Source organism: Protomyctophum bolini (assembly GCF_963924005.1).
Source record: "Protomyctophum bolini genome assembly, chromosome: 11".
Taxonomy (NCBI): Eukaryota; Metazoa; Chordata; class Actinopteri; order Myctophiformes; family Myctophidae; genus Protomyctophum; species Protomyctophum bolini.
In genome coordinates this window covers 19,750,790-19,763,741 of record NC_137872.1, presented here as the reverse complement: position 1 = coordinate 19,763,741, position 12,952 = coordinate 19,750,790, and positions in this window count along the sequence as shown.

The window sequence follows — 12,952 nt, the reverse complement described above, 5'->3', positions numbered from 1 at the left end:
ATTATACACATATTATGAGGAGATCATTCACATATGTAAGAGACATCTATCTTGACAGCTATCTTGTTAAGAGTGTAGCTGGGTGCCTGTCTGCTCCCTGTCTGAAAAATGAAGAAAAACATTGTCTCAGTCAGTCAGTCTCGACTCGGTCTCGCCTCCCGTCGGTCTTAGTCTCGTCTCGGACTCGACTCCCTCCTATGCTCTGTTTTGACTCGGACCCCCCCCCCCCCATTCAGACTTAGTCTTGACTTGGACTCGCTTTAGGTGGACTCGACTACAACACTATCCAAAACGCAGTGTTGTTGTGTATTACCTCCGAGGGGGAAACTGCTCTGCTCTGTCCTGGGGATGTTTATGTTGTTATGTTCTCTGGTTGTGATTAGTGAGAGAGGATGTATCAGGTTTGTCTGTGTCTTCCCTCTGTGTGTGTGTGCGTGTGCGTGCGTGCGTGCGTGCGTGCGTGCGTGCGTGTCTCTGTGTGTGCGTGTGTGCACTTACCGGGGGCCCCTGGGTGGAGTCTTCTCCCGTTCATATCTCAGGGGTAGATCTCCCCCGGCGGCAGGCCCTGGTGCCAGGGAGTCCCGTAGGACCAGCAGGAGGACAGGGTGATGGGAGGGGGTTGACAGAGAGGATATATTATGTGGACAAAACCTTATTTGTTGTACCTTATTTCCCTGAGCCACATCTAACTCTATAAGTCGTTACACACCAGGACTGACGCAAACAAGCGGTACAAAATGGACCTTGTTTTGAAAAATATCACTGCGTTACATTTGTGTTCATTGTGGATGTACTTAGTGTTTTACTTCAAGTTTAACTGTTTAATCTAACAGTAAAGTTATTCAAATCAGCCCCATCTTTACCAGCTGTAACATTAAAGTGAAACATTAGACTCGAAATGCATTGTGACCTTGTAGATCTGCTATTTTTGCTACATTATTTATGAACATTTACAATGAAGTAAGTAAGGTAACGCATGTGACGATATACTGTATAACTCTATTGTTCACCACTGTTGTCATTAATAGTTGTGGTGTCACAAACTCTGCATTCCACTTGGTGTGAATGGACCCTTCGTGGTTTTAATGACAGCATTTAAAGGTCAAATGGGGAGTGGTGTTGGGTGCTGGCCTTGTGTGAGGGTGGTATAGGTAATGTTGCGGGGGTGGGGGGTGCAGGCAGGATACTGACAATGTGAAGAGGAACACTGTGAACATAAACATCTCAGCATCTCAGCATGCAAGAGCAGACGGGGATTTAAAAATGGCCAAAGAGAGACGACCTCCCATCAGGGCACTGGCTCCGGTCTAGACGAGAACCTCGACTACCATCCACCTCCCCACCACTGGCAGGTTTAAAACACATAGCCTACTCTCTGGGCCCAATTCAAAATTCAATTCAATTCAATTCAATTCAATTGGGCTTTATCGATATGGGGATGTGAGTCTTCAAATAAAATATGAAATGTATACAATTAAAAATATAGCCGTACTAGAATAAAGACATGAGAAAACAGAAAAACCTAACCTTAGTAAAGTAAAACAAAAATGTCTCAATTGTACTTGAATAAAACGGCACAGTGTCAGCGACTCGCTGACAGTGAGTTACTGTTGACCACTGTTCTAGGTGGATATGGGGGGAAAGGTCACTGAGAAGACGGTCTGCAGATGTTGTGAACTGTGCGTGCGTGCGTGCGTGCGTGCGCGCGCGCACGTATTTAAGGGAGACCAAGTTATGCAATGGAGAGACAGCTGAGGACACACAAAAAGGTAGCCTACCTCAATGTGGAGCAAGACCAGAATGTTATTGTTCTTGACAACTTACTGTTGACAACTGGATGAATTTAACTTCTTCTTCAATTAACACAAAAAAATAAACATATTCAATATAGTCAGAAGTAAGTAACAGAGGCGTATCTACAATAAGGCGCCTGGCCAAAATCCATACAATGAGAAAAGAGAGAGGACAAAAACAAGACCTGAGAACTATTAGTGGACATCTATAAACGTTGGCTATTTTATAATAATCAGATTAGATGTACAAGAACATTCAGAAACATGAATAAAAGCCCTAAATTGCAATTGCCATCCCCTGGAACCCCAATAACACCCATGAGGTAACATGCATGATCCCCTGTGTCCTGAACATTGGATGCTTAGATTGAGATAAATCCATCCCAGCATAATCATCATCATCCCTGGTTTTTAATAAAGCATGCGTGCAGCAGAGTGGCTCACAACCTCAGCCTGATGGTCTAAAAGTCTAATATTTCCCCAAGTCAAAGCCGGGATATCCCTTTGGTTTAGATTCCCTTTCCACGCGGGTTCAATTCCTGGGTGTTACACGTGCGTGCATGTGCGTATGCACACCGCGCGCGTGTGTGTGTGCGCATGTGTGTGGAAGTGGAGTGGACAATGGTTCCCGTCCCCGGGGTCACATATTACATTACACGCAGTGCCCTGCCCTGCCTTGCTCTGCCGAATTACATCACAGTCTTTGGCAAGGCTCCCAAGTATTACACACATTGCAACGGTGGAAAGTCATTTTTTGCTTTGCTTTACTTCAATAAAGTGCATATACAAACATGACATTCCTTCACTGTGTTCTCTCTGCTGCTGGTAAAAACCGTGTTTCCACCCAGGTGCATACCCATCCCAATCACTCAAGCCTTAATATGCTTTCTCACTATCAGTCAATTAGGAGGTGTGCCCTCTGTGTCAGTTTATTAGCCAAAACATTCAATTGAATTATCTAAGGCTAACTAATAACAGCAATAATACAACCATTTAGGCTTCTACATTCCGGCCCCTAATTGTGCATTATAAACAATTACTGAAATTAATTTCTAAATGAGCCATTAAACAAAGATAATTGGTAATTTAAAAGCAGGCTCTGTACCCAAAAATGCCTGTATTTAGCCTGTCCCCAGCAAGTGGTCACAATTTCAAACAGCCAAAAAAGTGTCTAATATTGTCACAATCACATAAATATACATACTAAATGAAAGTAGATTGTCAACAACATAGCAAAAAATATACACAGTTAATTTAAATTTATATTTTCCAATAAATATCTCATATCAAATGTGTGTCCCACGTCTCCGTCAACTCCGTCAGGTTTTTTAAAAGTCTTAAATTAATCAGAAAATATTGTCGACAGATTTAGCCTGAAGACCCCTTTTCCAAGTCCTGTTTATATTTGTTGCAACAGTGGAGCACCTGGTCTGACAAGCATTCAATTGTTTGATATTTAAAAAAAACAATGTTTATCGATGTGGTCACAGCTTTTACATGTCAACTCCGTCAGGACATTATTATGAGTTAAGAATTCCAAAATAATGTTTAGTATTTTAGTTTAGGGTTAGGTTTAGCTAACAACTGAAGAAAAAACGAAATGGCTACATTGTACTACAGAGGGTTAAGATGAAAACAAATGCCATTTCGTCAACTCCGTCAGATACACGTCAACTCCGTCAGACACAAAACCTGACGGAGTTGACGTCTGACGGAGTTGACATAATGGCATTTGTTTTCATCTTAACCCTCTGTAGTACAATGTAGCCATTTTGTTTTTTCTTCAGTTGTTAGCTAAACCTAACCTAATCTAAATGTAGACATCTAAATGTATACAGACGTATATAGCACTCATTCTTGAAATGAGGGACAAAAGTGGAAAAAACATGTCCCACACATAAGAGCCTTATTTATGTTAAAAATAAATTAATTCATAAAAATAAAAGCACTTGCAAAGTTATATGTAATACAGTTGTGTATTCTTATGACATTAATTTCTTTATATTTCTTTTCATATTCCATCTGAATTAGTATTTAGTATATGTGTATGGCGACGAACTTATTAAGCCACCGAGAGGCTAAAATCGGGGAAATGTACTGCCAGACACACTGCATGCCAAGGACTCACTTCTCCAGCATACAGATAGCAGCATGGTGTTGTCTTAGCATTTGCGTTTGTAAAGCGGTCAGCAAAGTTGGACCTCCCCGTCGTTCACCCCCTCTCCTTCCATTCATGAAATGCCACCGGTGAAAAGCTGACTTTACTACCTGTCTGACACGACCCAACACCACCTGACCATAGTAACCATAGCAACCCATTGAGCTGTCTAACCTGTCACCAACAGTATGTGTCATGTACTGTATATCTTGACTGATTCTTCATTTCTTGATCGTCGTTGATGTTGAACATCTGTATAAGTGCTTTGAATCCCCAATTTCCTTTCTGTGTCTTTTCAAGACTCATGACTCTTGCTCTTTTGGGGTCCTCTTCCTTGAGCTTCACGGAGCTAGTAATGTGGTCCTCTTGGTCCAAATCGTGTTCAGAATTGCATTCCAGATCATAGTCCTCGTCATTGTCGCACATTAAATCATCAGTATCCAAGACTTCTCAATGGTTCTCGTTGCTTCATTTTCCATCTCACTATCCACTTCAAAGGTTTTTGGGCTGTTAGTAGGACCTGCCATCGCACTCTATTTTCAGCAACTGACTGGCGAGGTACTTTCTGAGAATCTGTGTGTGGGGATCACGGAGATATTCCTGATTGAACTGGATCTGTTCCGAGAGACTCATAGGAATAGACTACGTGACAACCAGGAATAGTCTGGTGACCACCGGAGAGATGGGTGGCAGCCGGAAATTAGACGGCACCCGGGAGTAGTAGGGGTTGGCGCCCCAGCCTGTGTCTTCCGTGAGGAAGAAGCCCAACAAACCCGCGGTGAGGCCTTTAAGGCCATTCAAGCCTCAAATGTTTTTGAATTGGTTCAAAACTCGTCCTCCGTTCATATTCACGTGTGATTTGTGTGAATTGATTATCTTCTTCAGTAAGTTAGAATTTTTCGTATTGAAATGACGTTGGTTCCTTTTGCAGTATTTCATATATTTGTTGGTTTCTCTCCATGTACAATATGCAGGTGACGCTTCAGGTTGTGTGACGTAGAGAAGTCCTTCTTGCACGTTTTACAGCAGTTCCCTCAAAGGCACAGAGTTCGTATCTTGTATTTAGAAAGATCTCCTTCTTCATCATCATCCTCATCCTCCTCATCTTTTGGCTGTTCTTTCTTTTCACCTTCCTTTGAGGATGTGCTGTTGGCGGTTTTCCGGAAAGTTTTCAGGTTCTTTTTAGGACCTCTTCAGTTCTTATATAAGTTTCATGATATTCATTTTTTCTTTTAGGTTTTATGACCTCAATTACACAACTTGAACTTTGAACATTCAGTTGATTTTCTGTGGTTTGGGGTTTTTCTGTGTTCTGAAGCCTTTTGAGCTCCAATAAAAACAGGCAAAATCCCATAACATCTGCTGGCAAATTGTTATGTCGTATATGGGATTTGTGGACTGTTACATCACAGTCCACAGGCAAATCAGAGCACTTGTTTGAGCCCAATTATTCAGAAAACCACAGACATTTTTGGGTGCAATTGAGCTCACCAGACCTTTATAAATATAGCACGATGGTGAGAATTGATCCATTCCAGTGCTGTAGAAGCAAGAGTACAGACTGCACATGGGTGGAGCTGTGGTGTGTGTGTGTGTGTGTGTGTGTGTGTGTGTGTGTGTGTGTGTGTGTGTGTGTCTCTTTGTGACAGTGTCAGGTGGGTGGGTGACAGGCGGGAGGGCCCTCCTCTTTAGCAGCAGATCTGATAAAGAGCCTAAAGAGCCCTTTCCTTCCTGAGTGCCGGGGACTGTTTGTGTTAGCGCCTTCTCCCGTCTCTTCTTCTGGGTGTGGGAACGCTCCCCTCCCACTGCTCATGGCTTCCTCTAGTCAAGGACCCACTGCCACCAGCTTGTGTGGCGTGTTCTTTGGCCTGTGCTTCACTTAAAAATATGAAACCCCGCTGTGTTGAAGAGCAGGAATATATGTTTTCGTGCACGTGCCTATTTTGGGCATGTCAAGATCTATAGGCAAATATGTTTAAACATATTTCCAAAAAAATATTATACTAATACGAAACGGCACAATTTGAGCCCTGTGCACTCTCACAGACAGGGTGTCATTTTGAGATTCAACGGTGGCACTTACTGTGAAGCCTGTATCAATATAATGCATTATAAATACCTTCGTAGTGCATTACAATGCATGCATCAATGCATTATGATGTCTTGTATGTTTGATTCTTATAATTAAATATAATAATATAATCATAATTTGCAACCACCAGTCCACAAGTGTTATAATTCATGGCCTCAGCGACATAATGACTCAGTGACATAATATTTATCTGCATAAGCATATTGATAACCATGACATGATTGTCTACGACTGCATCAGAGGGACTGACTGTATGTGTTATATGATGAGACGCATGCGTGTTCCTGTTCTTATCATGATTTCCATAATCTGGGACGTCACTGTCCTACTGTATATACTGTACTTCTGTGTGTCTAATAAGCTCTAGAATGTGTGTGCAATGCATCGCTATGTGTTGGCATACTGTATGTTCTCTGCACCTGCGACCCGACTCCTCACCCACTACCGCAAGGTTTATATAGAGACTTCTAGAGGCCTTATTGGTCGCCCACGCCCTAAAATCACAAGAGCTTAACCTGTCATGCAAATTGAGTAGCTTTTGCATGAAATGGATCAAATAAAATATTTATATAGCACATTTCCAATGAGGTCGAAGTGCTTCACGGAGTAATACGTAATAATTATTGTTATAATAATAAAAATAAGAAAAAACATAATACGAAAGTAATAAGTACGAACGAGGAGCATAAAAGGGGCAGTATATTGTGCATGTGTGCGTGCGTGTGGTGTACGTGGGCACAAGCTGTAAATTATATTCCAGGGCTGAAAGACACATGTTGCTGTGCACGTCATGTGAAGGCTTCTTGTCTCTCGGCTGTTAACTTTGACTTTAAATCACACTCAGGGTGTCTTGCGTTGCTACTGGAATGTAAGCAACCCAGCCTGAGGAATTCCAGCTGTAATTCACCTCTCTCTCTCTCTCTCTCTCTTGTACACACGTGCACGCACACACACGTGCACGCACACACACGCGCACGCACGCACCTTAGAGTATAATCGCACACACACACCACCATCACCACAAGCACTTACACTGACACTCTCTTTCCTACGCAACGCTCAGGAGAATGTTGGTGCCTGGTTCAAACATAAGGGCATTCAGCTCTCCAGCCTGCTGGAACATGCTGTATACAAGTCATCAAAAAAACAAAACAAAAAAAACAACAGGATATACACAAAATGTAGTATGTTGCAGGACCAATGTGGTCCTGCAACATACTAAATGCAATTAAATAGTTCCATGAACTCACAATATACAAAACCACTGAAAATCACCTATAATCCCTAACAAATAGCAAATTACTTAATGTGCAGTAAGTGATGCTTAGATAAAATAGCTCTAAATTCTGACAGCAATCATTGGTACTATAGATAGACTATAGAGTGTATGTTTAGTTAGGGGTCTCCCTTTATTTCTTTAGTAAAGTCTCTCTGTCTTCCTTCATGCATTTTCAGGATACCAATTTTATCCAATCAGGAGAGAGAACTTAGGAGGAACAAGTGAAGGGACAATCACATTATGACAAATAACTGTGAAGACACAATTGAAACTGGAACACTATCAAATTCATAATCGGTTTCTGTTTATTAAGCTGCATGGAGAGATGAGAAGACGCCTAATTACTGAACAAGCACTCCATTTCAATGATTCAAAAAAATGTCATAATGGTAGTGGAGTAAACTTGCATGTGGCTCGGAGATATTTAGTGTAGATATACATTTGAGTATACTGTAGAAGCACAAAGTAGGCCTATTTGGAAACTAGAAATACTAAAATGATGTACAGTACCTGAGCAAATATACAGTACTTACATGTACCCAAATGTTAGGACATTTGCATGCATGTTCTATTTCTATACTCAATCTGTGCTTTATTTGTTTATTTGGATCCCCATTAGCTACTACCATAGTAGCAGCTACTCTTCCACACATAAAATGCATTACATCATATGAAATACATTTTACAAGACTAAGAAAAACAGTTAATTTTTTTTTAAGAAATACAACTGATAAAACAAGTGATTAATAAACATATTAATTAATATATATCGCAACCATGAATACAATTTCAGTTTGAGTAGCCTACCGTTACAGCATGAAATATTTTAAACAATGTTTAATGACCATCATCAAAAGCAAGTGACATGAGATATTTCTTTAACTTATTTTTGAAGTCTGATTTACTTGTTGCCTGTCTGATTTGTGATGGAAGACTATGCAACTCTTTCATTGCTCTATATATGACTGTTGCATTGCATTCGTTTTTGAGATGGGAAACGTAAAAAGACCTTGTGCTGAATGTCTGGTATAGTAGGTGTGTTCATCAGAGCTGAACTTCAGCCTGCAATACAGGCCGCCGGATGGGAACCACAAGGTTCCCAGTTCAATTCCAAGCTCCTTCAACGTTAGTGTAGAGGAAATAAAACGTCTGGGTTTCCGAGGCTAGTGTAGAAGTGTCCTTGAGCAAGTCTAATTGCTCCCGAAGAGCAGGTTGGTGGCTTGCATGGTTTCCTCCGCCATCAGTGTATGAATGTGTGTGTGTGAATGGATGAATGTATGCACAATCTTAGATAAAAGCACTGTATAAATGCATATTTAAAATTTCAAACCACTCAAACCCTGTGTGCTGTCCTAGTTGGGATTGTCATTATGTGAAAAATAGAAGATCTATTCTACATGCTTGTAGATCATCTATTTTTGTCACATAGATCGTATAATTGACTGTAATTCAGGCAGAATCATGAAGCCTATAGCGTACCTTTTCTGGGCCTGTACCTGTAGGCTGTCATATAGGGGAAGATTTGGTAAAAGATGAAGAATATAGTAGGCGAACATTAGACGACAATTACAGATCCACAAGCTCACAACGTGTCACAGAGAGCTTGTAGATCATACATTTTCTGCAACATGAGTTTGGTGTAGAGGGGATCCCTGGACGACACTGGTCAACAAAGTTTTTTATAAGGTTTTTAAAGGAGCAGTTCACACCTAAAATGGCGTATTTGTTTTATCAACACCCCATGAAGCCTTGAATTCATTTTAGTTTTTGTTGCATTCCTAAGCCAATCATTTTGATGACTCCTAACGGCAACATGAACACCTTTCAGACGGTGATCGGATTATTGGTTTAGGAATGTACTCACTGTACAAAATAATAATAATAAGGGTAATAATCATCATCACAATGAATAAATCCAAGGCTCCATCGGCTGTGCAATTGATAAAATAAGTGTTTTGCGCATGCAGTTAAAACTACTCCTTTAACTGCATGCTTTAGTTTAAGAGTATGAATATGATTTTTTATTCTCAAGTGTTGTTGCAAGCTACAGAACAAAACTAAAACATGTAGTAATTGTACACATCGTTCAGTTGGGGGGGGGGGGGGGGGCTAGGATGGAGGGTTTATGAGGTTCGGACATGAAAATCCAACTCTACAAAGTAGCTCAGCTGTTTCGGATGAAAGGAAACCGAGCGCTGTGAGGAAGCTACTTCCCATGACATCACTGCGTTTGTTGCACGGCCTCCACAGCTGTCAGACACACCTTTGCGGTTTCCTCCGATGGGAAGAGTTCAAAGTAGTTTGTTCGTTTGCTGAGGGGAAAAAGGACAGAAAGGAAAAAAAGAGGCTGCCGATGATGGCTATAACACATGGAACTATACAAACCCGTAAGGGTCCGTTTGTTTCCCTTGTACAGCCTTACATGTGACTATACTTACATGGGAAGGACACTCAGAGAAAGTATAGATATGAAACACGTGATATAACTCTGAGAGTGTACAAATGGAACCAAATGCACCCTTATGGGTCCATTTGGTTCCATTTGTGCACACTCCATACCGATACAACTCCTTGCAACTGCCATTGGATAATGGTTGCAATAGTTGCAAATATATAGTTGTGTGTTGCAAAGAGTTGCATTGGTATGGACTGGCCTTTAGACGTGTCTCAGGCAAAATCAGGAGAGAAACGCTTGCCTTAACAAAACATTTACTGTTGCGTGTGGCGCGCCAAAACCTGACCTTCACCTTGTGGCACAGACGGTGACTTTTACTGTCCAAAGCGGGTGATTCTTTGGTTGTGTTGCCATCAAATGTAACACGCTAATCAGAACCACGCTCGCCTTGTCTTTCACAAGCTTGAAAGCACATGTTCTCAACTGCAGCTCTGCCAAAAGACCACCATGCCTAAGTGACAACAGCCTTTTAATTACATAGCGTACTGTATCCCCTACGGAGACTTAACGCAACAATGACAGAGGCAGTGACGTAATATAGGCAGAGAGGGAGACTATGATCAGAGCACGAAAGAAATCCTCGATTGACCAACAAATCCTGTAAGTGTGTTTCTCAATCCCTGTGAAAAAACTGGCAGGCCAGATTGGAAACAGATTTCCTGAGCTGGCGTTGGTAATCACCCATGGAGATAGCTCTCCATCCTCATGATGTCACAAGTCAACATGAAACAGCCGCCATGGGGGGAAACACAGCGGGTCAGCAAGCTATACTGACGCACACCGTTCCATTTGTAATATAAACAGGAGTGGGAGGGGTGCTTCTTAAGCACTTAAGCCATACCTTGCCGTACAACAAATAGCTAAATGTACAGATCTACAAGCTCGCAACCGAGTGAGCTTGTAGAACTGCTATTTTTTGCTACTTTAAAAAAGGGTAATTTGGAAAACGTAAAATTTTGAAACTTTACCCATAGAGGTTTGCCATGATTAATATTATAATTCAATAATTAAATTGGGTTATCAAAAGTATATCAGACGGTCTCCATTTCTCAAAATGGAATGCATGTAATTAATCACATGCATGACCAAGCAAGGATAAAACACCCCCCCCAAAAAAAAGAGCAGAAAGGGCTATCAAAAGCAGATGCATCCAACCCAACCCAACCCAATGCAACACAGTGAAAATCCAGAGTTCTGCTTCCAAAATATCCTATTGCAAATTATAATAATATAAAACTGCATTTCTCAAGAAGCAATCATGGGTTGTGTTCAAAATCAGGTCCAAATACTATGATTACATTGTATTGCTCAGCTATTCAGTGTGCGGGCTATAGGCCTACCTTGAAAAAATAGTTGAAATATGGAGATACAAGGTTTCTGCCGGACAGCAACGTGTCTTGATACAGTCCTGTTGTTCATTTGTTTTCTCTGAGGAGATCATCCGATGGACAGCACTGCTTCTTGACAAACAACAAGACTCATTTTCCACCCTGCAGTGCCATAATATTTATCTCCCATAAATCTTGTGCAATGGTTGCATGTCTTTAACGGAGAAACAAACTTTAAATCAGACACCAACAACAGCACTTTGATTATTAAATAATCTCCACATAGCCGAAAACATAATCTCTCTAATTAATCTGCTTCTAAAATGATATGAATTCATCACTCACATACTGTAATATAGTCTCACATAGGCCTACAATTACACATCATGGAGAATGTTTCACAGTGCACTGTGAAACATGCCTGCAAAAAGGCTATTTTTGCTATTTTGTGGTGGAAAAAAAGAAAATCATAGCATTTGCCCAAATTAGGATGCCAGGGTTACAATTACTATTGCAGATAAATTTGTTCTGCAGAAGCCTCCCACATTTCTGACAAAGTCCCACAAGGGGGCCCGGGCGGCTGGTGTAACTGTCTGGGCACCTATAGGCTGGTAATCCTTGTAGATCTGCTAGTTTCACAATATTTATCTGTCAAACTAAATGTAATGCCTACTGTAATTCCTAGTTCTTGTCAGGGTGGGGTGTCGTCGTCCCCCCAAATATGATTATTTTGGGGGGTCGTGGCCCGACAAGGTTGAGAACCACTGGTCTATGTCTAGGACACTTATAGAGGGTGAGGGTTAGCCAGGCGGGCTGGACAGACCTCCTGTTTTGGCTCATCTATAATTGTGTTGGGAGGGGGCGGGGCACAGGGGCGGATTGTACACGTCCTGGAGGTAAAAGGGGGTTCCGTTCCGTCACCGTGCACTTGATTTAATTGGATGCAGGCACAACAGGAAGACCGTGTGAATGGAACGCAAAAGGGGGGATATGTGAAACTCTGGGAGGTTGAATATACCAGGCATACTGCGGCATTCTGGACCAGTTTAAGATGTTTGTGTGAATGCTGGCAGACTCACCACTCATAACGCTCACAAAGAAATTATATATGATATGATGTATATATATAACTTTATGGCTGGTACAGTATCCGGTATTTTGGCAGAATATTTCCCCCATAATAGGGAAGCTATGGTTCCTTAACATGATACAAAGATTTGAAAAGAAAGCGATAGTAATGATATCTCAGTCGTTTCTCTCTCCTATGCATTGTTACAAGTGGAGATTTTTAGTGGAGGTTTTTGCAGTTCATCCTTATTATAATTCAGGTTTAACTGAGTTCAGCATCACTGTGGGGCAGCGTGGACTGAGCCAGACCACAGAGAAAGCTTTTGTTTAGCTGTCAAGGCTTTTGGTTTCATATGCTGTCTCCGCTGAGCTTTTGTAGTGTAGACCGTCTGTACCGACTGTATATAAAACAGTGTGTCGCAATGCCATGCGCGGTGAAAACGGACCTCCTGAATGTCAATAAGCAACAAGACTCCAGCTTGTCCACTCTCTATGCATACACTTAAACACTTCCAACCCGGCCTCCCTATTTTGGCCATATCATTATAGGAGGAAACTATAACATACATAAAGTATAGGACTTAAGTGGTTACTGTGCTATAATAAAATCTGAACAAATTGTTCAAAGCAAAGAAAACAGATAGATGGATGGATGGATAGATAGATAGATAGATAGATGTTTATAGGCCTTATTTCTTGGAAGAGACTCTCACCAATCACTAAAACATTTGTTCCTTCATATCCCAGCAACACAACACTCCCACAGGATGACCTGAAAC